Raw genomic sequence first — 27,885 nt, forward strand, 5'->3', positions numbered from 1 at the left:
TGGATAGTTCAAAAAGCCAATAAGATGAAAAAAACACAATACTCTGAAATTTCTGAAACAGCCTCAAACAGAAATGATATAAATACAATATATTTCTTATTAAGAGAAATATTGTTTAAACAAGTCTGGAATGTTGTAGTCAAAACACCAACACTACCCATCTATCAATTATCAATACCTGTTACTATAAGTGACCAATGGAGTATGTTGACCAGCAATTACTGACCATAGATGATAAAAAAAGGGGGGCAGTAACCAATACATCCTAAGGTGAAAAATATTAAAAAACCTATATTGGTACATGTAACAATGAATTGAAATAGTACCACAGGCTAGAATATAATAACTGGAATGACATTCGTCTCAACCAGTATCTCCATACTTAATAAATGAGGCTCAACGTCAAAAAAACGAAATGGCCCCCTAATAGAGAGTATAACTAGCTTGACACAGTCAAAAAAGCTAGATTGATAATTCTAGACCAGATCGACCTTCATCTCATCTGGTACTGATATTGCCTGTGTTAACCAAGAATCAAATAAGCTAGATTGATAATTCTAGACCAGATCGACCTTCATCTCATCTGGTACTGATATTGCCTGTGTTAACCAAGAATCAAATAATATAGGTCACCGTAATTAGGTCTAAAAATATTATTAGTGTAGTGTGGTATATCCTGTTAGCTACACATAACCAGACTAAAACATGTGTAGTTATTTGACTAAAATAAATTCCTGATGAGGATATCCCAAAAAAAGGGAAATCAGGTAGAAAAATGCTCTTATTGATAAAAAATCACATATAGCCCAACCAATAGTGCCAGATAATGTCCAAAAAACAGTATTAAACAATATATTTGCTTCAACCTGTATCTAATTATAACCAAAGAAACTGGGTATATAATATTCGCTGTTTAATGACACATAACCAGTGAATAAATAATATCTAGGGCATAAGGGCTACAAATCAAAAATGTAGTCTGATTAGCCCTGAATAGTCAACGAACCAAGAAGTATCACTGACCTGCCCAAACCACTGTTTCAAAACAGCAAACCGACCGTAGTGATCAATTTCCCCAACAGCAAACAATCACTGCAAACGCTTGTTGAACCCATACAACGGATTCTAAATGAAACATATAGCCCAAGTACAACACCCTCCTAACATGTGCCAAAGACCTTATGCGTCTGTAAATATCAAACCCTAAACATCAAAAAAACTTTTCATCCAAAAATGTAACATTCATGTTGAAAACATGTATCCAAAAAACAATGAATAGTATGAAATGTACAATAATATAAATTTGTCCATAAGTGAAAAGCCAGAAAAAAGTCAAAATGGCAGCCGCCCCTCAGAGCTCTGAAATGAACTGGTTTCACACAGTACCTCCAGTTAGAAAACACACGTTCCGCTAACCCAGTTCAAAAATGAAATACTAAGAATGTATCCCAATGCCAGTAAATGATGTGCAATGTTCAATAATATGAATTTCGTCCATCAGTAAGAAAACTGCAAAAAGTCATAAGGTTGAACGCCCCTCAGGGCTTTAAAATGAACTAGTTCCCCACAGTACCTTGTAATAGTAAGCACACATTCCGGTAGACTGGTCGCACGAAAAAGAAGCGATTGGCACAAAACTAATATTTCAGGACAATCCAATCAACATATAAGGCCACCATGTGAAACCATCATATATAAGCCGTAATCCATAATCCAGGCCCCACAAGATGATTCAAAAAATTGTGAGAGGCCAAACGAATCCGGAACAAAACCCAGCAAAAAAATGGATCTGTCGATGTTAAAGGGGTTCAGAAAAAAACAAAGTCATACGAAAAATAAAACAATTGGAAAAAATGATGTCCAAAATAGTCCAATGAGCGATATCCGAAAAGAGAGGACTGGTGGAGAAGCGCAACCATCCAGGCGTCCCCAGCGTGAAAAGAAAGAATTGCGACTGCAACCAAACCAAGAAGTATCACGCACGTGGGACTGGCGTGCACGGTCCAAGAGAAGCAGAAACCCAAAAAACCAAAACGGACCAGCACATGTAGGATGTAGAATTATAATTTATTGCTTCAACCAATAAATATATCAGCAGTAGTAGAAAACTATGCTGAATCAGCAAACCGGTTTCGGCTAGTGTTAGCCTTTCTCAATACCAAATATCCATAAAAGTAAATGACAAAATTCCACCATTTTGAAACATATTTATAGTCCCTCTCTTAAAGAGATATAACCCAATTGTGAAAAATTGCATGTGTTGACAGTACACAACACATGTTCTTGAAACCAATACAAATGTTAAACAAAAATAAATATAAATATATCACATCCAGAACATCTGGCAGATATAAAACATTTACTCCAAACAAATTATGTTACATAACAAATGTAATGCCAAGCAAATAACTTGCCATTCTAAATACATTACTATTACCGGTGCCAGAGAGTCTGCTCTTCAGGTTTTCCCTTGAATCTTGCTAGTTCTTTCTCTCTTGCACTTCAAATAGCTTAATTGCTTTGCATTTCAACAGGTTTTTGTAGCAATTATTGTAGCACACCTAAGTGTCATCAGCACTAGGTGTTCTTTACGGAAATAGCTCCAGTACTTCGTAGTTATGACCACCCCTCCTGGCATGATTAAAGGGCAGTTCCCTGTGCTTTCTCCTATTAACCTGGTGCATTTGGGCATTCTGAGGCAATGTAGCAACTGCCTCATGTACACAGACAACCCTCGCCTCTTACCTCCCAACACTCAGACTTGTGAGAGATGCAATTATATCATCAAACTGGAAGCTACACACTCTCCATCCAAGACCGGACTAGCTGGTCAAGAGGAAAAGGTCAACACCTGCACCACACCATATGGAACACATAGCCCTCCAGAACACCCACCATCACATCTCTCACATGAAAACACAAACCACACACCCACCTTTGCGGAGGCTCTCAATAGAAATTTACCCAAGCAGCAGAGACCTCCAAGACAGAAATGCACTCGACCACCACAACACAGCACAAACCACAGGACACATAGGTTGAGGGGCACACTGTGGAGGTGAGCCAAGCCCCTAAGGCTAAACACCTTGCCCAATACACTAATCATAGGTGACTCAATAGTGAGGCACACAGATGGCCCACTCACTAGGTTGAATAAGGAGAAGGTTGCTTCCCACAAGTATTACAATTATTAACTTTTTTGACATCGGTAAAAAGCAAGAAAAAAGTTTCCCCAACAGGGTACTTAGCTTTAGTGAAGACTTCGGTTCTGAAACTCAAACTCGAATATTTCAGTAGTCGGTCGACCGGCACTTGCGAAATGCTTCTGCTTCAGGCACCGCATGGCAAGAAAGACTAAAGAAAATGGCATCGGCTGCATGTTTTATACCCCTGACAGCCTAACGTCATGGAAGTGGAGACAGCAACCGAAGCAGAACCCAAGACTTTGGAATTTAGACTGACGGACGGCAACCTGCCAGCAGATTACCCAAATGTAATGACTGCAACAGTGAAACAAGAAGAACACGGTAACAGTCAGCTATCAGGTGCCAGAATACGACACATAACACATGCACTCAGGTCACTCCACAACAAGTACAAGGTATGACTCTGTCACTGTCCATGTGGGTGTGAATGACCTGAGATGCACCTCCCTGGACTACATGAAGAGAGACATGGTGGAGCTCTTGGATTATGTGGCCCAGGCAGGTATGACTCTAGCCCGGAGCAGTATCCTACAGTCACCCAGAATGATACCGCAGTACAAACAAAAAATGATTGACTTCAACAATTGGCTAAGTTTCTGGTGTCATTTCAAGTGGATCCAGTATCTGTATGCTTGGGATGACATGACTGACCTTGATGCTTTGCCAGAGATGGGCTGCATCTGTCACCCCTGGATTTCCCGTTATTGGCTAAGGCTCTTACCACCCCTATAGTGCCTTTTTAGGCAGTGTTCCAAAGACCAAACTACCACCATAACAGGTATAAATAAATGCAATCTGAGGGTCATGCTGCTCAATGCTAGAAGTCTAAATCTCAAGATGCACTCACTCGAAGTACTCCTCAAAATGGAGAACATCAACATTTGTTCTGTAACAGAGACCTGGTTTAAAGCATCAGAAAGCACCCCTGCGCTACCAGACCATAACTCATTCTACACCTTTTGGTCCCGAAACATGGACTGTAGCTCTAAAGGTGGTGGTGTCTCCATATTCATAAAGGATAAGTACACCTCCAGACTGGTAGCCAAGCATAACGCATCTGAGACACTTCAGGTACAACTAACGTTGGATAAGATGGCAATCCAGGTCATAGCCTGCTATTGGTCTCCAACCATGTCCCTACACTCTCATTCCACATTCCTAAGCACCATGGAATCTATTAAGGTCCAACCCAACACTCTCATACTAGGAGACTTCAACTACACCTCCATCAACTGGGAGAACTATTCAAGCACCAATATACTGGCCCAACGCTTCCTGGACTTCATCAATTCCAATGCCCTGGACCAGCTCATTCTGACCCCCATTAGAAGAAGCAACATCCTTGACCTGGTTATTACTAATGTGGGCGACCAGTGCTCTACACCAGCAGTCAATCCCTCCCTGGTCAGATCTGACCATAAACTAATCACCATGTTAATCCACATCTCACCCACACCCCCCACAAAGGTAACTACCTTGAAAAACGTCTACAAAGCTGACTTTGGACAAAAGAGGTGGCGAACTTCACAGCACCCATGCCAATGGAAAATAGCTGCAGGACTGCCGAATCATACACCAGTGCACTGTAAGAACATGTACATAAATGCATGTAACTAGCTATACCCAACAGAACCAGGACGCTCTCCTCCAAAAAAGGAAGCCAATCTGGTGGTCCCCTGCCATTAATAAACTCTACCACAGAACGAAGAAACTTGTTGCAGAAAAAGGTGAAGTCCCAAGACTGGAAAAACTCCCTTATTAGCCTCAACAAAAAGTTGAGATCCCTCATCAAATCCTCTAAAGCCAGCTACGAAAGCAGAATTGCGGCATATACTAAAAACAATCACAAAGCCTTCTATAGTTTATCAAGAACCTCCATGGCAATACCCAGATTTGCTCTGAGTTACTGCACAATGGTACCTCCTATACTGAGCCAACAGATATTGTCAATGTACTGGCCGACAGATTCAGTGCCAACTTTACCCCCCCTCCCCCGAAAGGACCAATCATAATACCGGAAGAAAGCCAGGCACCCAGGATTACTGCAGCACAGATTAAAGCTGCATTGTCCAAGGCCAAAAATACAGCTTCTATGGGACCCAATATCCCTGACTGTGTTCTACATGAACTACAAAGCGAACTGGCACCACATCTGTGTGCCCTGTTCAGTCACAGCCTCACCTCAGGCTCTGTCCCTACTGAATCATGCACTGCTACAGTCATACCTCTCCATAAACGGGGAGCAACTACAGATGCTGGGAATTATCATTCCATTAGCGTGACGAGTCTGATATGCAAAGCTATGGAATGCATCATCATGGACCTGATTAACAAAGATATAGGAAATCTCCAAACTCTAGACCCCACACAATTTGGCTTTGTGAAAGGGAGATCATGCCTGCTCAACCTTCTTTGAGTCAGTCACCAGGGCTGTGGATGAAGGCAAGGCAGTGCATACAGCCTACACTGATCTGGCCAAGGCCTCTGATGCCATTCCTCACCTCGGGAATTATTGATAAACTCACCAAACTAGGCATCAACCCCTATATCATTAGGTGGGTTGCAAATTGGCTCACAGATAGAACGCACAGTGTAAAAGTAGTAGACTCAAAGTCAGACTGTCGACCAGTCACGAGTGGAGTCCCACAGGGATCGGTTCTGGGTCCTCTCCTGTTCTGCATCTACTTCTCAGAAGTCCAGGCCAACACAAAGGGACTCTGACTGACCAAGTTCACAGATGACTGCAAGCTGGGATCCATTATTAACTTCTCAAGTGATGCAGACATCCTACAGAAAGGCCTCATTGAGACCAATGACTGGTGTCGAAACCATGGCTTAAGCTGAATGACAAAAAATATGTCATCAATCCCCTTTGGCAAAAACTCAGTTCCCACTAATTACCACATCGATGGGAGCCCACTGAACACTGAAGGCATTATAAGAGATCTGGGGACGGATATTGACAGCAAACTCTCCTTCAACCACCACACAGCCACTGTGATCAGAAAGTCCTATGTGGCACATCTCATTACCAAGGGTTTTACATCCAGGAAGAAAGAGGTCATCGTCTCTCTCTACTCTTCCCTCATTAGACCAATCACTGAGTATAATGCCCCATTCGGCATGTACTTCACTAGACACCTGCAACAGCTGGAGATGTCACAGAAGTACCTCATGAAGAGGATCCTAGGCATTAAACACATGCCCTACATGGACAGACTCAAAAGACTCCAACTATTCTCGGTCTCTTATCGCCTACTTAAGAGATGATCTTTGCTCGACTTACAAAGCCATGCATACCTCTGCACCACATGCTCCAGAGACCTCAATCTCATTACCACAATCAACAGAACATGCCGGAGGGACAGGTTCCTCACCCAGAGACTGCCCATGCTCTGGAATAGACTTCCCATACATGTCAAGCAGAGCACTGCACTGACCCTCTTCAAGAGAAATCTTGATGAGTGGATGGGTAATAGAAAGTTCACCCTGGAGATCAGTGGCTCTACTTGATAGAGGCACTGGGAACTAACATTGGGCAGCACAATGCCAGGGTACTTCTACGGGCTAGGCTTGTAAAGGGTCCAGGGCCATTAGCCTACTACACACCTATGAAATACTTGCAGAAAAAGTACCTACATCAGATTACTGCTAGTGGAGTTGTGCTGGAATGTAAAACAGGAGGTGATTAGCTTCCATATCACAAGGTTTCAATTTCCACAGTTTAAAATGCTAGCTAGAGCAAAATTTAATAAGCAGATTCTTGACAAATGAGAAAGCAGCATCTCAGAAACTGTGCTCTGAAATAAATAAAATGGTAATGTTTAAAAGAATCTTTCCTACAATTAAAATAAAAACATCTGTCTTTCACCTCACCTAACCTTTTCAATGCACAGCTACCATTTCATATCCTCCTCAGTCTTCAACAATAATTACCCTCTGCAGTTTCAGTAATCACTCATGTTCTATGGACAGCAGAAGCCCAATAACTTGTCTTTTTTGTAAAGGTGGGATGTCAGGAATGGGGAAGCAAGTAAGAAAAGCGCCTATGTGAACATCATGGAATGGCATCCGGCTATCACCTCCAGAATTCAGAAATCCATAATAATTCAGGTGGTGGTACAGTGGTACTTTGAGTAGCACACTGTCGCCTCCCTACAAGAGGTTCTCATGTTCACTTCATGGCAAGTGTGGGATTCTGCATGCCCTCCCTCTGCTCAGGCAAGTTTTCTCTCTGTGCTCTAGTTTCCTTTTCCTCTCACATTCCATAGACATATTGAAGGCATACTGGTGACTTCTAAATTGTCCTTTGGCGAATATGTGTGAGTATGTGAAACAGAATACTGTCCTGACAATCTATTTATGTTCTCCCTCTACCTGACTCCATGGTTGGAGGTGGCTGTTCATGTGGTCACTACAGCAGTAGGCTGTGACTCAAGTGGGGATGGACTGATGGACAAGCTCAGGACATCTGTCCATAATGAATGAGCCCTGACTTTGACAAGCTCCCACTGGAGAAACATTATAGAAGAGTGGTTACCAAGGGAATCAGGACAGCTGTCAGGAATATTTTTTTAAAGCCTCAAATTGAGGCCACTGAAATTCTACTCTATGGGGTTCCCAGTAAGGATGCTGCCATCCCATTTGAAAGTGCTGTTATCAGCATCCACACTGTGAGCCACAGTTATAACAACTCTACATATATGTGATGCTAATTAGTTTCTCTCAGTCTCTCTCTCTAGTTTTGCCTGTTTTTGGCCAAAAAAAAGCAGCACTTCTTAAAAAAAGAAAAAAAAAACACTCAAATCAATAAATTCTGCTTCAAAGGACTGATCAGACACAGCCAGGAGGGACAGCCAAGCTGCATGTCACCTACATAATATGAAGCCCACATTACAAGCTATAGCCACATGTTGCTTAAGCTTGTTCACAATTTTACATTTAGGAAGATGACTAACACTTTCTACTCTACTGGACCATTCAAGACTTGTGCCTACAATATTCCAAGCCCCAAAGATATTTCAGAGATATCACAGGCAAAAAAAGAATGCTTAAGCACTAACTTTCCTACACAAGGGATAAACTGCCATACATTAGTAAATAAGGTCCCTCTGCTACAGACCTAAGAAACATATCATCAAGTTCAGGGTTCTGCAAGAAAAAAAAAGTCATTCCTACCGGACCTTTAGAATATGACACTTAATTTTGGGGACACGGACTGACATCTATGTACATCATCCCCTTTTGAAATCAGGAAAACTGTTCCAAGACATAGCAACACTCTTAGCTGTATTCCGGGATGCAGGCCTTTCAGAGACAACTATGGCAGAACAGGCCTGATCCTAAGGTGACTTTCACCCAAAAAGCCTATTGTACCTTCACAGTGCTAGGTATTTGGGATTCATCAACAGGATCCTAATTCAAACTTCTTCTCTTTGGCAATACCTGGAGAATCTATACTACTCAGAGAAAGCCTCATGCAGCTCACTCTCTCCAGACTCAGTGAAAGGGGGTGGGTGGGCTAAGGAATCATCCATTCATTCAGAATGGTGATTGAAGCTAATATTATGGTAAAAGGAACCTTCTCGACTTGTAGTTCATTTTTTTTTTTACAGTGAATAAGTCCTCCAGGCCTCCGTAAATGAGGAATTTAGTTCTTCCTATGGATCTCAAAGTACAAACTTGATAACTAGTGTTGGAAGCAGACTGATAAAAGTGGACCGAATGTTTAACTTGTACATATTCTACAGAAGGAAGATTCCCACTAGAATTCTGCAAATTCCATCATAACAGCAGCAAACATCAAGTGCTTGAAGGCTGGATATCACATACCTTACTAAAACATCGCCACAAAGAAGTATGACAGATTGAATGCTCATTTCCAAACTCCCTTACAGAGAAAAGTTGCTACAAGACTTAATCAGGGCACAGCACAAAAAACATGACATGAAATCTCTCATGAAAAGTGCACAGGAGAGCAGGTACTGAGAAAAATGAGCACAATCCCCATTAGAAGACTCAAGCCTTGAGGGTCAGGATCAGGCACAGACCTTTGTAGAGTTGAGTTCTACAGACAATGCAATGGCTCTACTATTTTCAATGTTGCTGACCAAGCCCACAACCTTGGCACCAGTGGGAGAATGCCATTATCTAGTGGTGCATTTAGAGCAGGTATAAAGGTTATGGCCCATTCTGAATATCCTTATTCTGCTACAAAACTATACCATGTCACAGTACTAAAATCAGTTTCCAGCCACAACTCCAATCCCCTTTCAGTGGTTGATGCTCACACTCAAATTCAAGGGCCGTACCTTTCCATTGACAGCATGAACATTTTCACACACATTATATGAAGACAACCGTAAGGATGTGGCTTGGCAGACATGAGCACATAACCTTGACTTAAATACTGCATGGATTGCACATCTTTCTCCAGTAGTTTCTGGCACTGTATTGGGCTGCATCACCTCCATCTGCCACAGGAAGGACAAGCTATTACCTGCTCCCTCCCACTCCTCCTTGTTGGTCTTCTGAGTCTTCAGGTTGTTAGTCAAGACGGGATCATTTGAGGACATGTACAGTTTTACTAAACATTAACACCAGTATATGAAAGTCAGCAGGGCTCATCAATGATCTCACTACTGACATCATGATGGGACTGGGAGTCATGGGCATGTGAATCAATGAAGACGCAAAAGAAAAAGTACAGTTGTGTACAATATTACCATAACGGTAGACGTCCTTCTCCTCAATGCTGCAGTACTCATTACATTAGGGATCCCCTGCCAAGGGCAGCCCAACATCCGGCCAGTATACCAAACCCTTTAGGTTGCTTTAAGGTATGCCATATGTCACACATATGCTCTTTGCACAGCATAGGGCATAAAGGTGAAGTCCAGACGTGCCTTACGTCCAAGTAGGAACGCCAGTCCAAGGAAAACAAAAAGAGGTAATCAGTACATCCAGAAGACAAATGGACGGGGGGGGGGGGAGTAAATACTGCAACAGTGAAGAGGACATCTACTGTTTTGGTAAGCTTTTACACAACTGTACTATGTCCTTCCATTTCACTGTTGCAGTACTCATTAAATTAGGGAGAGTGCCAAAGTTCAGGAAGAAGATAGGGTGGAGGAAGGGTCAGCAGAGGCCTCTAGAAAGCCATGAAGGATTGCCCTAGCAAAACCAGCTCTAGCTCTGGAGAGCCCTTTCAACTTGTAGTGCTTGGTAAATGTATGCACAGAAGTCCAGGTAGTTGCCTCAAGAACAGAGTTAGTTTCCAAACCCTTGAAAAATGAACCATAAGAAGCCAAAGCTCTCACAGAATAAGCCTTAACAAAATAAGAAAGGCTCTTAGCATTAAAAAAATAACAAAAAGAAATAGCTTTTGAGATCCAAGAAGAAATAGTCTGCTTGGACACAGCTAATCCCAAAGACCTAGGATGAAAGGAAACAAAGAGCTGATCAGATTTCCTAATAGTCTTAGTCTTATCCAAATAAAATCTGAATTGTCTATGCACATCCAACATGTGCAGAGTCTTCTCACTGGTACACTGCAGAGAAGGGGAAAAAGGGGGCATATAAACAGACTGATTAAAAGACAACTCATTTGCCAACTTGGGCATAAAAAAAGGATTAGTAAGCAAGGACACCCTGTCCTTATGAAACACGAAAAAAGGAGGAAAAGCCATAAGGGCTTGAAGCTCAGACACCTGTCTGGCAGAAGTAAGGGCAAACAAAAGTACAGTCTTCAAGCACAACACTGCAGGGAAGCTGAAGCCTCAGGCTCAAAAGGAGCCGGAATCATTTTTTACAAAACAAAACTAAGATCCCAAGGAGGAGGAATGGGCTTCCTGGGAGGTACAATATGAAGGATGCCTTTAAAGAATTGTTTAGGTTCAAATCTAGAAGCTAAAGGAGGAGATAAAGGCAGACAAGCAGAGATAGTTGATAAGTGGACCTTAACAGAAGAAGAAGCCAACCCAACACTGAGCAATTCAGACAGATAAGAGAGAACCAAACGAACATCCACAGAAAGTGGATCCAGGTTACCAGAAAGACACCAAACAGAAAACCTCTCCCATTTGGACAAATAGGATTTCCTAGTATTGGTTTTTCTGACCTCTTGTGGAACCCTAAGCATGTCCGTAGAAAAAAGGTGTCTATGTGGAATCAAAATCCTATCACCCATAGCCAGGTGGAGATGGATGATAGATTCTTTGTCCTGTGTGAATAGGTCCACCCTGTGAGGTAACTTGTGATGACTTCCCTTGGCTAAATGCAGAAGAAGGAGAGGGAACCAATGATATCCTGGCCAAAAGACAGTCACCAACAAGATTTTGGGAGCATCCTGTTGAACTTTGAGCAGGATTTTTGGCATGAAGGGAAAGGGAGGAAAAGCATAAAGAAAACATCCCCTTCCAAAAAAAAAAAAAAGATAGGGCATCCACCTTCCAAATCACAGGACCTGGAACTGTGGCACAAAATAAAGAAAGTTGCCTGTTCAGAGGGAAGGTAAAATGATCTATTTGAATACCCCACTGGAGGACAATGTCCAGAAACACATCTCTGTGAAGCATCCACTCTTGGGATTGAGTTAAGGACTTGCTCAGAGTGTCTGCATCAATGTTTTGGCCTGAGGAAATGTAAACTGCTTGAAGAGTCACTTGATACTGAATAGCAAGATCCCACACTAGGAGTGTCAAATGGCAAAGAAGATAAGATCTTGTCCCTCCTGTTTGTTTACATACCACATCACTGTGGTACTGTCTGTAAATACCTTGAGAGGTCCTGGGAATAAAAGAGAATGAAAAGCCTGAAGTGCCAGCAGAGCACCTCTCATCTTTTTTTTGACACTGATGTGCGCTGTCTCTCTGTTGAAGAGGTGACCACAGCCCCTGCACATTTAGGGAGTTATCAGCTGCTCCCCATCCCATGTTTGAAGCATCTGTGAACAGCTCCTGAAAGGAAGAGGGGGTGAAAAGGGAGCCCTGGATTTAGAGACAACTGTTGGATCCACCAGTGAAGTTCCTTTTTAAGACAAGGTAGAAGATGAACTACAAATTCTAGGGGATGTGCATATGTTGAAGACAAAATGACTTCAGAAACCACTGAAACTTCCTCGTGCAGAGTTTGGCCTGAGGGAGCACAGGAATGGTGGATGCCATGAACCCAGGAGCTCTCAGAAATTCCCTGGCTGTTATAGATGCCAGAGGAAGAACTTGAAAGAAGGAAAAGTGCGTTAAAGCCTTGGGAGGAGGCAGGGACATCAGCAAAGACACAGTCTGTATCCTGCACCCTAGAAAAACATGGTCTTGAAAAGAAGTCAGAAAACACTTTTTGAAGGTTATTATGAACCCCAAGCTTTGCAGAAGAAAAATGGCAAAATGATATTCTTATGTAAATTCTTATGTAAATAAATGTAATCCTTGTCATATAATGAATTAGTAACGCGCTGTAAGTCTAGCCTTTCTCCCCAGGTCTCTGCTGAAAAAGGACTTGTGTCCAGTCGGACTTTCCAGTTAACAAATGTAAATTAAAATAAATAAAAATAAATAAAATAAATGAAGATTTTGCAACAAGATTTCTGGAGAAGATGCCTGAAACAGAAGGTCATCCAACTAAGGAAATGCTTAGATCCCCTGAATACTGCACAAAAAGCAATTACAGGAGTGAGGCATTTGGTGAATACCCTTGGAGAAGCAGAAAGGCCAAAGGGCAAAGCAGAGAACTGAAAATGCTAGGTAGCAACAGAGAAATGTAAAAACGTCCTGAAAAGGGGATGAATAGGAATATGGAGATAAAAATAAGTTATGTACTCACTATAACGTTCCATGTATGTTGTCCTTATCTCACCTTCCTTCTTGCTCCGACTCGGCCATATATTATAGACTGAGAGCTTTTACTGGCTCGAGGCAAGCCCCCATCTCAGCATGCCTAGTGGTAGTTACTCAGATCTCGTTTGTGATAACCCAATGCTAAACCATATAAATAGACAAGAGATATAATCTACTTTGCATATCCGATGACACCTACATATAAAGGTGTGATCCCTGCACAAAAGTAATAGTAATAGACTGATACTAACCATAAAGTATGGTAAAAAGGAAACCCAGCCAGTATATCCAATAAAAAAAGAAGTTCTGAACGCACCATAACGTTCCATGTGAGTTGTTCCATCTCGCCTTCATTCTTCACTGATGGGTTCGGAGCCGAGCCTCGGCTCCAACACGGCCGACTAGCAAGCTCAGAGTTTTCCAGTAGCTCGAGACCCAACCCCTTATCCCACAATGCACTGCTGGAATTATCTCAGATCTTGTTTGCTGCATACCATATAGAAGTACAACAATTACTCTGCCTAGGAATGAAGACACACTGAAAAACCAGGATGAAGACAGCCTCCAGGTCAACTGCCAGCCAGGGGGGGGAAGGAGGGAGGGACGTGAGAATGAAGGTGAGATGGAACAAGTTACATGGAACGTTATGGTGAGTACATAACTTATGTATGTGAAGTTGTTCAATCTCGCCGTTCATTCTTCACTGATGGGTAGTGTTCCCTAGCACCCTGATCTTGGATGGCTCAAGGAAGTATACTCTTCAGAACAGTAGAACCAAATGAAGCCCTGTCCCTGGAGGCCTTATCCACTTAGTAATGAGTTATAAAAGTGTGAGGTTTAGACCATGTGGCTGCCACACAGATGTTGTCCAAAGGTAATTTGGCTTGAAAAGCTGAAGAGGTAGAAAGTGCTCTGGTTGAATGAGCTTTCACCTTACTACACAAGGGCATGTTATGACAGGAATATGTGTAAGTGATACAATCCGACAGCCACTTAGAGTTGTTTTGGCAACTGGTTTACCTTTCCTGGCCTCAGAAAGAGACACAAAAAGCTGATCTGATTTCCTAATGTCTTTTCTTGCCTAAATAAAATCGAAGTTGTCTGTGAACATCGAGTTTGTGCAACATATATTCCAATTTGATGGTGTGATTAGGGAAGAAAATAGGCACCTTAATGACTTGACTGATGTTCATCTCAGAACATACTTTAGGCAAAAAGGATGGATTTGTCCTGAGAGAGACTATCAGCATGAAAGACCATATAAGGAGGCTTGATGGATAGGGTTTGGAGCTCTGACACTCTGTGGGCTTAAGTGATGGCTACTAGGAAGATAGTTTTTCACGACAGAAATTTTAGTTCACAAGATGATGCAGGCTCAAAAGGAGGAAGAATGATACGAGATAACATAAAATTAAAAAATTCCAAGGAGAATTAGGTGTCTTCCCTGGAGGCCTCATGTGAAAGGAACCTTTTAGAACAGCCTTAGACAATTGGTAACCAATAATATTCAATCCATCGATCCCTACATGGAAATTAGATATAACAGATAGTTGTACCCGCACCGTAGCAGCCGCTGCTCCTTTGTTGAAAATTTCTGTCAAGAATTGTAAAATAGAAGACAATGGTAGGAAGCCCAAATGGAAAATCTCTTCCACTTACTACGATACAATTTTCTAGTGGAAGGCTTATGGGAAGCCAACAAAATTTGACTAATGTCATGGGAAAGACTATAAAGCCTGGCTATACGGGGAATTGGAGCAGCCAAGCAGTTAGCTTCAGTGTCTGCAATGATGGATGAAGATCCCCTGACGGATGTGTCAATAAGTCCGGAACTGGGTCCAAGATCCATGGGTCTTCCAGAATGTGATGGTAAAGAAACGGAAACCAAATCTGCCAAGGCCAATGAGAGGCTATAAGGATGACTGTCTGTCCCAGCGACTTTGTTTCTGTAAATATCTGATTATCAGAGGAATTGAGGGAAATGCGTAGAGGAGACCTGGGGGCCAATCGTGGACAAGAGCATCTCTCGGGGAGTGACCTGGAGAGGGAATCAGGGCAAAGTAGCTTCTGCATTTGTTGTTGATATGACTGGCAAACAGGTCGCAGGCAGGCTGGCCCCATTTGCAGAAAATCCTGTCCGCAATCTCTTGTTTGATGGACCATTTGTGGGGCAATAAAATTTCCCTGCTCAGTCTGTCCGCTATGACTTGGATTTGCCCAGGATATGCGTTGCTAACAGAAAGCGCTGGGATGACACTGCCCACTGCCATACTCTGAGGGCTTCTCGGCAAAGGGGGATAAGACTTGGTCCTGCCTTGCTTGTTCAGGTACCAGACCACTGACATGTTGACTGTCTGTATTGCAATTGTCCCTAGAGGAAGAGAGTCCTGAAATTACAATGCTAGAAGTATTGCTCTCATTTCCAGGACACTGATATGCAGATGTGATTCTTGATCTGTCCGTGTGCCTTGGGCAGTCTTTTCCTGAAAAAGCCCCCCCCCCCCCATCAGGGAAGCATCCATGGTCACAGTGGCAACGGGAGGGGGTAGCATGAAAGGACATCTATTGTGACATGAAGAGACGTCAACCCCCACTGAAGATCCATCTTGCAGGAATTCATTATCAGGATCGTGTGACTCATTGGAAGTTCTTGACAAGACCATTCCGTGAATAGAAGCCATTGAAGGATTCTCATATGCATCCTTGCTAACGAGATTGACAAGATTGCTGCTGCCATCAATCCTAGTACTTTCAATACCTCTGCAGCTAGTGCTCTGTTCTTTGATACCAAGGACATGATGTGTCGGCAAAGAATACAAATCCTTTCAAGTGGAAGACAAAGAGTGGTGGTTGACGTGTCTAATTCTGCCCCTACAAAAACAATATGCTGTGATGGCAACAAGGCAGACTTTTCAAAGTTGACTGTAATGCCTAGCTGATCGCAGAGTATCAGAGTAGCCTCTCTCCCTTGAAGTAGTTGATGCCTGGAGGTGGAGGTAAGGAGCCAATTGTCCAAGTACGGAAACACCTGGAATCCCCTGGGTGGAACGTCCGGGACATTTTTGACGGGAAGGGGCTGGGTGGAGAACGGTATGAAATACCCTCTGGAAATGATACTTTGTACCCAAATGTTGTTTGTTATATCTAGCCAGGCTTCTGGGTACAATGACAAGCGACCCCCGACTGCCTCCAGAGTAGGACAGCCGGGCCTCCCTTCAGCAGTGCTGGTAGGACTGACCAGAGAAGTGATCTGTAACCCTGGTGTTGCGGACCCCCTCTGTCGCGAGGGCGGCATCTTCCATTGTAACCCCCTCCTCTGCCCCTGAGGAGGACTCTCCACATGTGTCTTGAAAGGCTCCTTGGGCTTTCCGGAACCACATCTTTCCTCCCCTCTAACCTTTAGGAAAGGGTTGAGTGGGGGTGGAAAAATGGACTCCGACGGCAAACAGAGTCTTTCCTTCTTGTTCACACCTGGTCAAAGTCTCCTTCACCTTTGGCCCAAACAAGGATGAGCCGTCAAATGGGGTATTCGTAAAGGAAGACTTGAAGGGTTCCGCGAAGGAACAAAGTTGCATCCAGGCATGCCTACGAAGAGCAATTCCTGTACCTGCAGCTCTACTCGAACCATCAGCTGCGTAAGATACGAGACGCATGGACGAGTTAACTATCGAATTAAGGGTAGTGAGCTGGTTGGCAACTTTGTTGGATACACTCGTAGCTACAGCACCCTGAAGAGTATCTCCCAACTCCTTAAGGAGATCTGCAGTCTGGTAAAATGGGTCAAGTAGTTCAGTGATATGAGTGAGAAAGTCGCTGAACTAAACATGCATTTCCCATATCTATCCATGATCCTAGATTCTCTGTTAGAAGGATAGATAGATGAGGAAGTCTCAGACATTTCCTTTTTGGTGGCTGCCGCCACCACCATGGCATCAACAGGGTCTCCCTTGGTCAAAAAGGACTTGTCTGTGGGGGCAGAAATAAACTTATTAGGCTCCCTAGAAACTGGTTCCATAGATTCTGGTGACTCCCACGCCCTACAAGAGACCAGATCCATAAGCTCATCTTAGGGCGGAGACACCCAAAAGGTGGAAGGTTGAGACCCGAACGCTTTCAGGAGAACCGACTCGTCCTCAGTAGGGCTCTTGGACTGCCAATCACCCCTCTGCCTAAGAATTTCAAGAATCTCCGCAAAGGAGATGTCCTCAGAGGGGGATCTAGGGGACCCTTCTGATTCATCCAAGTTGGTGTCTGATGTTAGAGACTCCTGTAAGGAGTCCAAATGCCTCCTCTTGCATAATCTCTTCCTGGGAACTTCTTCAGGGGGAACTTCTGGAGAGGTGTCAGAAAAGCAGGAAGCAACCTGTGGGGCTACCTGAGGCTCTGCGTCTCTACGCTTGGGATGACCGGAGGAAACAGAAACTGATACAGGCACTTTAGGGGAGGAAGAGACCAGACCTTGAGATGAGTAAGTCTTAGGAGACAACACTCTCCTCATGGCTTCGAATGCACCACTGCTCTGATGAGGAGTCGTCGATGGATCAGAAGAAGCTCCGATCCCCTCCCGCGCCAAAGCCGTGGGCTCCAAGCCCGAGGTAGGAGCCGAGCTTACCTGAGCCGAAGCCCCGAGAGGAAGAGTCGGCACTGACAAGTCGGTGCGACTATCCTCCCCAGACCCGACCAGAAAGTGTCGAATCCTAGAGTCCCTGGTCGGTGCCGAGAACGTCCGAGCAGATGGAGCCGACAATGGAGCAGGTGTCGGCTCCAAGGGATCCACAATCATCTGGTCGGCCTCCTCCGGCTCTGAAGGTCCGGTATGGCTCAGAGGAGGCACAGACAATTCAGGAGTAATGGTCTTCGGTTCCGACGGTTGGGTTTGAGTCGACAGCAATTTAGCTAGGCCTGGTGCCTTTAAGAGTTTCTGAACCAGACGCTCTATATCCAGATCGGACAGGCTGACAGAAGACCTGGAGGAGTGAACAGATGGAGCCGATTGGAGCAGTAGAGAGGGAGGTTTTTTGGCAACCGGTTCCAGAGCAGTGTCCCGGTTCCGAAAAGAACAGACTGTCGGCTCTGAAGTCAGTGGAGCCAAAGTCACAACACTTTGACTTTTTTCCTTTCTTTGTCCTGGATTCTGAGGAAGATTTGGACGATTTGCTGGCTCCATCCTGGTCAGACAATACCTCTGAGAAAGGGTGTTTGATAATACCCCTATCAATTAACTTCCTCTTCCTTTCTGCAAGCACTCTAGTAGAAAAGGAGTGGCAGATACTACATGAATCCTGCAGGTGCACCTTACCCAAACAGTATACACACTGCACATGGGCATCCGTAATGGACATCTTTTGTCCGCAGTCTGGGCATTTTTTAAACCCAGACTTTGGATGCTTTTCCTTCTCTTCAGACATAGTACTAACTACTATTCACAAAATCAAAAAAGAGAAAAAAAAAACACATTATTTAACTATATAAGACAGTTAAAGTTAGAAAGGATTAATCTAATTAACTACACACAGTAAACACAGCCCAAAAAGGCAACTAGCAACAAAACTATTTAGCTATATAAAGTTAGAGAGGATTATAGTAATCCAATATCAAAAAGCCCAAAAGAGCAACTCTAACTGCAAGAAAAGGCCCAAGGCCAAAAGGCCGAAGGCAATCAGAAGATTTTTACTGGAAAAAGGGGGAAAAACAGAAAACAACTGCTAACTAGATAATATTATATAGTTATAATAGTAAAAGATATAAAAAACTGAAATAGAAAAACTTGCTGAAAGTTGAAAACTCCCAATAATACTCTCGAGCAATGCTGGAAACCAAGAGATCCATGCCGCGGCAAACTAGATCTGAGGTAATTCCAGCAGTGCATTGTGGGATAAGGGGTTGGGTCTCGAGCTACTGGAAAACTTTGAGCTTGCTAGTCGGCCGTGTCAGAGCCGAGGATTGGCTCCGAACCCATCAGTGAAGAATGAACGGCGAGATTCAACAACTTCACATCAAGGGATTTCTCTCGATCCTCCAGGAAGGGGGAAGGAGGGAGGGATGCAAGAAGGAAGGCAAGATCAAGGACAACAAACATGGAACGTTATGGTGAGTACATAACTTCATGTTGTGTTGTCCATATCTTGCCTTCATTCTTGCTGCTTGGGACAGCGTCCCCAGCACCTGATTCTTGGGTGGCTCACTGGAAAAAACTCTTCAGAACCGAAGGATGCCCTGTTCCAGGAGGCCACATCTACTTTGTAATGAGTGATAAAGGTATGAGGATTAGCCCATGTAGCTGCTGCACAGATCGAATCCAAAGGCAATCTGTCCTGAAAGACAATAGAGGTAGACAAGGCCCTTGTTGAGTGCCCTTTAATTTTTCCTGGAAGTGTTTGTTTACGCAGCTCGTAGACATGTTTTATAGTGTCTGAAAGTCACTCTGATAAAGTCACCTTTGACACAACACAATCTCTTATTGTCCGCAAAGGATATGTACAACTGATCAGATTTTCTAAAGTCCTTGGTCCTGTGTAAATAGAAACATAACTGTCTATGAACATCCAATTGATGACGCTTATACTCTGCCTTGTTGCCATGATTGGGGGAGAACACAGGAAGCTCCTATGGATTGATTCAGATTGTAGTCAGAACATACCTTGGGTAAGAAAGAGGGGTTTGTTTCTGAGAGAAACCCGATCTTTATGGAAAATCAAGTAAGGTGGACAAAGAGATAAGGCCTGTAATTCTGAGACCCTTCTAGGTGAGGTAATTGCAACCAAGAAAAGGCTCTTCCAAGTCAGAAATTCGAGCAGACAAGAAGCAGATGGTTCAAAGGGGGGAAGAATCAGTGAGTCTAAAACTAAATTTAGATTCCAGGGGGGAAGAAGTTCTCTTATCGGAAGTCCTAATAGGTTAGTACCTCTTCGGAAAGCCTTGTTTAACCTATGGGACATGATATTGAAAACCATTTCTCCCATATGGAAATTTAAAATGGCAGCTAATTGAACTCTGATAGTAGCTTCAGCTGCTCCTTGGTGAAATGTTTCAGCAAGAAATTCAAGAATCTTTACAATGGGAGCAGTAAAGGGATCAACCTGATTTTTGCCTGCTAAACAAGAGAACCTCTTCCATTTACTACCATAAAATCTTTTAGTAGTGGGCTTATGGGAGGAAATCAAAATGTGCTGAACTGCTGGGGAAACATCGGGAAGCCTGGCTAAGACCGGAAGTGCAGAAACCAAGCTGTGAGCTTGAGAGTTTGAATGGAAGGATGGAGAGCCCCCGAATGATGTCTCAAAAGATTTGGCACTGGGTCCAGGATCCAAGGCTCCCCTTGCAGGTGAGGCCAAAGGAATGGGAACCATATCCGACGAGGCCAGTAAGGGGCAATGAGTATTAACTTGCAACACAACAAGTGTGCTTTATGAAGAACCTTGGGGATCAGGGGAAAGGGTGGGAATGTGTAAAGCAGTCCCGGGTGTCAATCAAGAACAAGTGCGTCCCTGGGTGACTGCCCCGGTGGTGGGACTAGGGCAAAGTAGCTGCTGCATTTGTTGTTGAACGGGGGTGGCAAACAGATCACAGCATAGCTGGCCCCATTTGCAAAACATCAAGCCCACAACTTCCTGCTTCAGGGACCACTCGTGGGGCATCAGGATAGCCCAGCTGAATTTGTCCGCAATCATTTTGGATTTCCCCAGGATGTGCATTGCAACCAGAAAGCAGTGGGAAGACATCTCCCACTGCCACACTCGTAGAGCCTCTCGACACAAGGGGTAAGACCTGGTTCCACCCTGTTTGCTGATGTACCATACTACCGACATATTGTCCATTTGAATTGCTACAGTCCCTGTAGGTAGAGAGACCTGAAGTGCTTGCAACACCAGGAGCACTGTTTTCATACCCAGGATATTGATGTGCAAGTGGTACTCATGTTCCTGCCAAGTCCCTTGAACAGTCTGTCCCAGATAATGCCACCCCACCCTATCTAGGAAGCGTCCACGGTCACTGTGGCTACAGGTTGGGGGGGTTAGAAATGGCCAGCCTATTGTCACCATAGGAGAGTGAAGCCACCACTCCAGATCCTTTTTGCAGGATTCCGTGATCAGAATCTGATGTGACATGGGTAAATCTTGGAATGACCATTGTGCAAAAAGAAGCCACTAAAGAATTCTCATGTGGAAGCGAGCCATAGGGACCAGAGTGATTGCCGCTGCGATACAACCCAGGACCTTGAGAACAAATCTTGCTTGAATCCTCTTTTGTGTGAACAGTATGACAATTTGGCGACGGAGCGTTAATACTCTTGAGGCAGTTTTGCTACCATGGGCCTTGTGTCTAAATCTGGCCCTATAAAGGTAATATACTGACAAGGCAACAAGGCAGATTTTTCATAGTTTATGGTGATCCCAAGTTGAGAACAAGAGAGGATTGTGTATTCCTTGCCCCGATTAATTGATGCTCGGTGGTGGCAGTAAGGAGCCAGTTGTGTAGATATGGAAACACCTGGAATCCTTGATGCCTCAGGTGAACCGCAATGACTGCCATGCATTTGGTGAACACCCTGGAGGCTGTGATGAGATCAAAGGGCAGAGCTCTGAACTGATAGTGACTGGCTCCCAGCTGGAAGGGTAGATATCTCCTTGACTGTATGTCCATTTTTACATGGTAGTACGCATTCTGGAGATGAACAGAGCACATCCAATTGTCCTGTCCCAGAAAGGGAAGAATGGACTGCAGTGTTACCATCCGGAACTTTGTTTTCTTGACTGACCTGTTCAGCCTGCTGAGATCCAAAATGGGTCTCCAGTCCCCTGTTTTCTTTGGAACTAAAAAACCTTGAGTAAGTTCTGGATCAGATTTGGTCTGCGGGGACTTCCTGGGTGACTTTTTCTTACCAACTTTTGAACTTCCAGGTTTGCATGATCCCAAAGACTGGGTGGAATATCTGGGATAGAGTACTGTCTTTTTGATAGGAGAAGTAGTGAGAAGGGGATATTGTAACCTCCAGATATTATGGATTGTACCCATGTATCTTCTGTGATAGTCTGCCAGGCTTTTGGGTACAAGGATAATCTTCCCCTGACTGTCTCCAGAGTCAGACAGTTGAGCCTCCCTTCAGGAGTGCTGGAAGGGCCTACCAAAGAAGATATCTCTGTCACCCTGGTTCTGCAGACCCCCTGCCACGAGGTCGGCATCCTCCATTGTTATTTCCCCCTCTGCCCCTGGGGGAAAATTCTCCACGTGTGTCAGGCGAAGCTCTCTGGGATTTCCGAACAACATTTTTCCACTCTTCTGGCCTTTAGGATAGGGCCTAAATGGAGCAGAAAAACATACTCCCTTTGCAGAGAGAGTTTTGCCATCCTGTTCACAGCTGGTAAGAGTCTCTTATTTGAGGCCCGAACAGGGATGAGCCGTCAAAGGGGGCATTGGTAAAGGAAGACTTGAAGAGCTCCGCAAAATGACAAAGGCATAGCCAGGAGTGTCTGCGTAAGGCTACCTCTGTGGCTGCCACCCTGCTCATCCCATCGGCTGCATAAGAAATGAGCTGCATGGAGGAGTTAACCAGTGAAGTCAAGGTCGCGAGCTGAGAAGCCGCCTTGTCCGAGGCTCCCGCAGCTGTAGGATCCTGTAAGGTATCTCCTAACTCCTTGAGGAGATCCCTTTGAAGCCTTGTAAAGCAAGACAAATAGTTCAGCGACCTGAGTATAAAGGTCACTGAAGAAAATATACGCTTCCCATATCTGTCCATCGTACAAGACTTTATTTGGCGGTGGACAGATGAAGTTTCCACTAATTCCTTCTTGGTGGCTGCTGCCACCACCATAGCACTAACGGGAACACCTTTAGATAAGAAGAGACTGTCTTCAGGGGCTGTAATGAATTTATTGGGCCTCCGCGGAACTGGTTCCATCGGGTCTGGAGAGCTCCAAGCCTTCTGACTCACTACATGCAATAGTGGGTTGAAATGAGGAGATACCCAAGATGTGGAGGGTCGGGAACTGAATACATCCAGGTACACCAACTCATCTTCAGGAGCAAGAGACTTCCAGTCACCCCTCTGTCAAAGGATTTCTAAGATATCTGAAAAAGAGACATCTTCAGAGGGGGACCGTGGGGTCCCTTCTGAGTCATCCAAGTCTGTGTCTGATGTCAAGGACTCAGGGGAGTCCACATGCTTCCTCTTGCAAGTCCTCTTCCGAGGGACCTCCTCAGAGGGATGCACAGGGGAGGTATCGGACGAGGTGGGTTCACCCAATGGGGTGTCCTGGAGCATGGGTTCCCTACACTTGAGGTGGAGGGGAGGTTCAGAGGTGGACATCGGCATAGAGGGCAAAGGAGTCAATGAAGCCGAGGTGGACATCGGCATAGAGGGCAAAGGAGTCAATGAAGCTGAGGTGGAGCTGTCTCAGCAGACAGCACACTCCTCATCACCTCAAAGGCATCATGGTCCTGACCGGAAAGAATCTCAGGCTCCAAAGAAGCAAAAGACTTCCTCCAAACTGAGGGTGATGGCTCCAAGGCCGATGTAGGAGCTGAGCTCACCTGTGCCGAAGCTCCAAGAGGGAGAGTAGGGTCAGACAAGGGTCTGATGCCACTCCCCCCCTCGGAGCCGACGAGGGAGTGTCGGCCCCCAGATCCCTTGATAGAAGGGGGTCTCGAGGAGATTGGAGTGGTAGTCTGAATTGAAAGACCAGAGGAGGTTACTGGAACCAACGGTTCCACCACTATGACTTCCATACACTCCGGCTCCAAACTCAGAGGATTCAGAGGAGGAATCAAGACAGGTGTAGTTTCAGCTGTTGGCATCATTTCTGTCTGGGATGGGCCCGAACGTATTCTGGCTAATGCTGGTGTCCTAAGAAGCCTCTTTACCACCCTCTCTACATCATCATCTGAGACACTCCTGGATGACCGAGAGGAATGTGTTGAAGACCGGTCACTGCCCGCCACAGATTGTAATAATGGAGACTGTGGAGCAGACCGCACCGATTCCAAGGCAGGAGACTTGGAACTCTTATGGGACCTTATTGGCTCGGAAAACACTGATGGAGCTGTAGGTGAAGATCTCTTGTTGGAACCAAAAGTTGGGTCCAACTTAGCGTGTAATTTATCCTCATCATTAGATGGGTCCGAACTCGGAGCCAAAGAGGATGAAGGATTGACTTTATCCGATTTTTTAGATGTCCGAGTCCCCTCCATGGCAGTATCAAAGGGGCTCTTCGGCATACCTCTCAAGATTAGCTTGTTTCTTCCCTCCTGTAGGACTCATGAACTAAAGGCATGACAAATAGAACACGAGTCCTACAGGTGAAGAGGTCCTTAACAATATGCACAACTCGTGTGACCATCTATAAGGGACATCTTTTGACAACACGAGTTGCATTTTTTGAAACCCGAAGGTTTCGAATCCTTGGATATACTAGGAAACAGCACTATGTCTAAGGCTACAGACTGCTAATAATAAGACTATGCTATAACACTACAAAGCACTCTGTATAGCTAGACAAAGAGAAAAAAACTGACAACAAATATTATATATATATATATATATATATATATATATATATATTTTTTTTTTTTTTTAAAGAGACAGGGAAAAAGAGAAGGGGGAGAGCCTCTAAGTTAAATGGCGAACTCCCCACCTAAGGAGAGCCTCTAACTTAAACGGCGACTCATTAAAAGCTAATGGTAAGGAGGGGAAGAAGAACCCTCTAATTTAAATGCGTTTGAAAGAGGGGAAAGACCAGAGAGAAAAAAAAAACTATTAATCTACACAAAAACAAGTCACTCAGATGGGACAGACAGAAGTGCTAAGGACTACTACCGTTAGCAAATTAGCTAAGCTAAACTAGAAAATGTTTGCTCAAAATATAAGAAGAGAAAAAGTCACTTAGCCTGAGCCAGTATCCGCAATCTCTATGGTGAAAAAATGGGAAACGAGATCTGGGTAACTACCGCTATACATGCTAGGACAGGGGCTAGCCTTGAGCCAGTAAAAGCTCTCGAGCTATAGTATATGGCCGAGTTAGAGCTGAGGATCGGCTCTGAACCCCAAACAGCAAGAACGAAGGCAAGATATGGACAGCATAACATGCAGCCTTTAAGTTCGAGACACAACATAAGCCTGAGGAAACAGAAGAGGGAACAAAGTCTGAGGGGACAACATTTGAAAGGAAGGCACCTTCAGAGAAGTGTTTAGATGAGAGAGGTTTAGAATTGGTCTCCAAGTACCCTCTTTCCTGGGCACTAGAAACATCCTGGAATAAAACCTTCTTCCCCCTTCTAGACACAGGCACCTCTTGAACAGTATCCAGAGTCAAAAGATTCCAAAGCACCTCTGGAAAGAATGACAGCTGTTTCTATGGGGGCTGAGGCATACCCATAAAAGGGGGATGAGATTTCCAGACCAAGAGATACCCCTGTCAGATAACGGACAGGGTAATCTACAACCAAACAGGAAGACAGAGAGGGATAGAGAGGGACAGAGAGAGACAGAGAGAGAGAAGTGAACAGAAAGAGGAAAAGGGCTAGGAAGAAGAGGTTAGTCAGACAGCACCTGGTTTATCAGGAAAAGGAAATTTTTGAGACACAGAAGTCTGAGTAACCTTCATAGGGGGAGCCCACTTGCCACCTTTTTTACCCTTAGGAGAAGGGCGCAATTGCCTAGAAACAAAAACTGGCTTACTGGGTAATTTCTCTGAAATTTAAGTACAAGCGATACAAACACATGTTTAAGTTCCTGTAAAGTCTTGCCCTTATCCTGAAGTCACTTAAACATAGCAGCAGCAGCTTCGCCAAAAAAGAAGTTATGTACTCACCATAACGTTCCATGTGAGTTGTTCATCTCACCTTCATTCTTACAGATGTGTTCCGAGCTGATCCTCGGCTCCAAGTTGGCCTACTACAAAGCACAAGGTCTTCAGACAGCTTGAGGCCAAGTCGCTATCCCATTATGCACCTCGAGTTACTTCAGATCTTGTTTGCTGCATCTAACAATACCATGTGCCATTCTATCACTCTTTAGGAAAAAACTCATAGAAAGACTGACAACGATAAAACTAGTTCCTCGGTCCTCGAAAAACCCTTAAGGGGGTAGGAGGGTGGGAACTAAGAATAAAGGCGAGATGATCAACTCACATGGAACGTTATGGTTGAGTACATAACTTCTTTATGTGAAGTTGTTCTATCTCGCCGTTCATTCTTACAGATGGGTAGCGTCCCAAGCACAATCCTTCTCAGGTGACTCACGGGAGTATGTTTTTCAGAACAGTAGAACCAAAGAGGCCCTGTTCCCTTAAGGCCTTATCAACTTTGTAATGAGCAATAAAGGCATGAGGTCTTGACCAAGTAGGTGCTGCACAAATATTGTCTATAGGAAGCCTAGCAGAAAAAGCAGAGGATGTGGACACTGCTCTAGTAGAATGAGCCTTAATTTTGTGCTGTAAAGGTAAACTGGCAGCTGAATAACCATTTAGATAGTGTTGTTTTTGCCACTGGCATACCTCTGATCTTCTGAACTCTTTAATTCTATCCAGGTAAAATCTGAGCTGTCTATGAACATCAAGCTTGTGCAGCATATACTGTAAGTTGTTGGTGTGTTTGGGGAAACACACCAGTAAATCTATGATTTGGTTAAGGTTAGCTTCAGTACAAACTTTAGGTAAAAATGAAGGATTTGTTCACAGGGACACTGTCAGCAAGAAAAATCAAATATGGAGGCTTTATGGACAAGGCCTGTAGCTCTGATACTCTATGGGCAGACGTGAAGGTTGCTAAAAAGATAATCTTCCAAGACAAAAATTTCAAATCACATGAGGAAGCTGGTTTGAAAGGTGGGAAAATAATGCGTGAAAGCACAACATTTAGGTTCCATGGGGTATAAGGGAATTTCACTGGAGGTCTGAGGTGGAAGGTCCCTTTGAGAAAGGCTTTGGATAGCTTGTGTGACATTATGTTCAATCCTTCAAAGCCAAGGTGAAAATTAGAGATGGCGGCAAGTTGTACCCGAACTGTAGCTGCCGCAGCTCCTTTATTGAAAAGCACAGTCAAAAATTCTAATATAGAGGAAATGGGGGCTTGGTAGGGATCAATCTTATTCTGAGAAGCCCATATAGAAAATCTCCTCCATTTGCTAAGGTATAACTTTCCTAGTAGAGGATTTATGAGAAGACATTAAAATATGCTGCGTTTCATTTGAGAGGTTATGGAACCTGGCTATGTTGGGAATTGGAGCAGCCAAGCTGTCAATTTTAGGGACTGAAGAGAGGGATGAAGAGCCCCTGACAAATGTGACAGAAGGTCTGGAACTGGGTCCAGAATCCAAGGCTCTTCCAACAGATGAAGTCAAAGGAAGGGGGAACCAAATCTGACGAGGCCAATGAGGGGCTATTAGAATCATGGCCCTTCCCAGGGCTTTTGCTTTCTGTAATACTTTGGGTATCAAGGGAATAGGTGGGAATGCATAGATGAGACCCGGAGGCCAATCATGTATGAATGCGTCCCTTGGGGAATCTCCTGGAGGGGAAATCACAGCAAAGTAGCTTCTGCATTTTGTGTTCATATGGGAAGCAAAAAGGTCGCAGCAAGGTTGGCCCCACCTGTGGAATATTCTCTCCATCATCTCTTTTTTGAGGGGACCACTCGTAAGCCAAGAAAATTGCCCTGCTCAGTTTGTCTGCAATCACGTTGGATTTCCCTGGGATGTGCATTGCTATCAGAAAGCGCTGGGTGGATGTAGCCCACTGCCATACTCTTAGGGCCTAGCGACAAAGGGGATAGGACCTGGCTCCTCCTTGTTTGTTCAAGTACCAGACCACTTGACATGTTGTCCGCCTGAATCACAATTGCCCCCAGAGTGA

The 27,885-nt window shown here is 44.2% G+C and overlaps 1 protein-coding gene across 1 annotated transcript in view; it reads right to left on the reverse strand.

Annotated features, from left to right (window-relative positions):
• RAB3GAP2 (RAB3 GTPase activating non-catalytic protein subunit 2) overlaps window positions 1-27,885 on the reverse strand; it is a 2,949,955-nt gene that overhangs the window by 2,265,158 nt on the left and 656,912 nt on the right. The gene's annotated exons all lie outside the window — the stretch shown is intronic.

This window comes from Protopterus annectens, chromosome 1.part0, assembly GCF_019279795.1.
Source record: "Protopterus annectens isolate FY-2018-M chromosome 1.part0, PAN1.0, whole genome shotgun sequence".
Taxonomy (NCBI): Eukaryota; Metazoa; Chordata; order Ceratodontiformes; family Protopteridae; genus Protopterus; species Protopterus annectens.